The following is a 3,671-nucleotide window of genomic DNA, read 5'->3' on the forward strand; positions in this document are numbered from 1 at the left end:
AGGACTTCGTTGTCTACTGCGATGCATCTAATCAAGGCTTGGGCTGTGTGCTTATGCAAAGAGGAAAAGTAATTGCTTATGCCTCAAGACAGCTAAAAACACACAAGGTCAACTATACCACATGACTTGGAACTAGGAGCCGTAGTCTTTGCATTGATGATCTGGAGACATTATCTCTACGGAAACAAGTGCACGATCTTCACTGATCACAAGAGCTTGCAACACATCTTTGATCAGAAAGACTTAAACATGAGGCAACGTCGATGGGTAGAATTACTCAGTGATTATGAGTGTGAAATCCGTTACCACCCCGGCAAGGCCAATGTGGTAGCAGATTCCCTTAGCCGAAAGGATAGTGCGGGCCACAAAGTGAAGAACCAGACGATGACCATCCATTCCAACTTACCCATGCAAATCCGAGAAGCCCAGTTAGAAGCCCTCAAACCTGAGACCATATCAAATGAACTCTTGGGAGGAATGGAAAAGAAACTTGAGATCAGAGGTGACGGAGTTCACTATTTTATGGATCGAATCTGGATTTCCAAGTCCGGGGAATTCAGGGAGATTGTCATGGAGGAGGCACACAAAACCAAATACTCTGTTCACCCAGGTTCGGACAAGATGTACCTAGATCTCAAGAAACAATACTGGTGGCCCAACATGAAAGCTGAGATAGCTACATTCGTGGGCAAGTGTTTGACTTGCGCCAAAGTCAAAGTTGAACACCAGAAACCCTCGGGTCTGCTCCAACAGCCCGAAATCCCCGAATGGAAATAGGAGATGATTACCATGGACTTCATCACCAAACTGCCTAAGTGTTCTAGTGGGTACGATACCATTTGGGTAATTGTTGATCGTTTGACAAAATCTGCTCACTTCATTCCGATCAAAGAATCATACATGATGGAAAGACTCGGGCGAATCTACATCCAGGAGGAAGTACGTCTACACCGTGTACCTGTATCCATTATCTCTGATCGAGATAGTAGGTTTACCTCCAAATTCTGGCAGTCCCTTCAGAAAGTACTTGGAACCAAACTAGATACGAGCACAGCGTATCATCCTCAGAGCGATGGACAGACTGAGAGAACAAATCAAACCCTGGAGGACATGCTTAGGGCATGTGTCATTGACTTTGGAAATTCATGAGACACACATCTATCCTTGATCGAATTCTCATACAACAACAGTTACCACACCAGCATTAGGGCTACTCCGTTTGAAGCCCTATACGGTCGACAGTGCAGATCCCCTCTGTGCTGGGCCGAGGTGGGGGATACACAGTTAGCCAGGAGTCGAGTCCCTGACAGTGCTCTCACTGGTCTTGAAATCATCCGCGAAACCACCGAAAAGATCATTCAAATCCGTAACCGATTGAAAGCTTCACGTGATCGCCAAAAGAGTTACGCTGATAATCATTGGAAACCACTAGAATTCCAGGTTGGAGACCGTGTCCTGTTCAAAGTCTCGCCCTGGAAAGGCACTGTACGCTTTGGTAAGCGTGGGAAACTTAATCCAAGGTACATTGGACCCTTCGAGATCCTCTCCAGGATCGGTCCAGTTGCCTATAAACTTCACTTACCTCATGAACTCAGTAACATTCATCCTGTCTTCCATGTCTCAAATCTCAAAAAGTGCCTATGCGATGAAACCCTAACGATTCCCATAGACGAGATCGAGATCAATGAAAACCTCAACTTTGTGGAGGAACCGATCGAAATCATGGATGGAGAAGTCAAACGTACAAAGCAAAGTCGCATCCCGTTAGTGAAGGTTAGCTGGAATGCCAAGCGGGGACCGTAATTCACTTGGGAACGGGAAGATTCAATGAAACAGAAGTATACACAACTCTTTCCAGATCCATGATTTGTATCTTGTCTTGTGTTTTAAACTATGAATTTCGGGACGAAATTCCCTTTAACGGGGGGATAATGTAACAACCCGAAATTTCCGGATCATCTCTTGTAACTCTTTCGTAATACAATTCACGCAACTAATCGTCGTTTCCAAATTCGATTTCCGATCTTCTGTTTTATTAAGTCATTAACTGGTACTATTTAAAATGACTTAATGGGTGTCTTAATACATTTAGAAATCATTTTAACACCCATCATTAGTGATCGGAATATTTCTAGAAATTACCGTATCGGGTTACGACAACCTAATCAGGTATGACCAAAAGCCTCGCCTAACGTCGGTATCGGGTAGAATTCACCATGTCCAAAACTTAGACACTATATAAAGTGTTTTAAGACTCCATTTGAAGCCTTTGGCCATTTTCTCATAAAACTCTCCCAACCTCTCTCCTCATCCATAATCAAAGGTCCAAAACAAAGATTTAAGGCTTCCAATCAAAGAGGTAACACCCCTAACTTGTTATCCAACCTCTTTAGCCTTCAAATTGATGTTTATACTTAGTTTTGGGACCAATAACATGAGTTTACGGCCAAGGATCAAGCTTGGTCCGTAAACTCCTCAAAATGGGGTTTTTGAGCCAAAATTACCCTTCCAAATCATAGTTGGGACTTAGATATGACCTTGAGGCATACCAATCTGGACTTGGAACACATTAAACATGAAGTATATGGACCAAATTAGAGTTTGTGGCCAAGGTTCCTTCTTGGGCCGTAAACTCCTCTAAAATGGGGATTTAGTGCCTTTAAACATGTCCAAATGCCTTGAAACTCAACCAATGGCCTTGTGGTAAATCCTAGATTCATCTAAAAATAGTTTAAGGGTTTGTAACACATCAAAAATACCTCATATAGGAGTTTACGGCCTAGGAGCATACCCTTGGCCGTAAACTCATGAAACTTTGTTAAATGATGCATCAAATTCACTCTAATGGCTTGCATAAATTTCTAGAATCACATGTGATTGTTTTAAGCATCAAAAAGTAATTTTTCATGAGTATAGGAGAGTTTATGGCCATAGAACATGCCTCTAGGCCGTAAACTCCAAAAAAAATATGTTTAATGGTGTTCTAAATTCATACCAAGCCTTAGAAAATTAGTTAGAATCACATGTGATTATCCTTTGTAGCTTAAATCAAATTTTCTTGGCCATGGGTGAGTTTACGGCCGTAAAGTCCAAGGTTGTGGCCATAAACTCCCTTTTAAGTGACATAATTCCATCCAATCCATTCCAAGGCATTTTAGAAATCCATTCCAACAATCCCCATGTCCATTTAGGCCATTAAACACTCCAAAACACACCAACATGAGTTTACGGCCATAAAATCATGTATGGGTGTGCTATGTGGCTGTAAACTCTCTAAAATGTTTACTCTTGGGGAGTAAACTCAAGTCCCAAGTACCTAGTGCCATTACACGTCCGAAGATGTCACCCGGGTCACTCCAAACGCTCGTTTCAAGGTGGTTAACCTCGTTGGAGTGTAATGTTCCATATAATTAGTGAATGTATCCCTAATTGAATATATATGGACATTATTTCATTTTACATAGGGACATCGTGAGTACTCAAACCCCGAACCAACGTCTAGTATCCAAAACCGATGCATTTCCGAGTCCGGTGAGTTCATACCCCTACCCTTTTTCACTGTTTTCACTGTTTTCAGGGGGGGAAACACAAGCAATGTACAAGGGAATTCTTATACTCAAAACATATTTTCAAATTTGTGTTTCATATTCCATATGGTTTTAATACTGATT

This window comes from Lactuca saligna, chromosome 7 (genome assembly GCF_052625555.1).
Source record: "Lactuca saligna cultivar CGN05327 chromosome 7, ASM5262555v1, whole genome shotgun sequence".
NCBI classification, from domain to species: domain Eukaryota; kingdom Viridiplantae; phylum Streptophyta; class Magnoliopsida; order Asterales; family Asteraceae; genus Lactuca; species Lactuca saligna.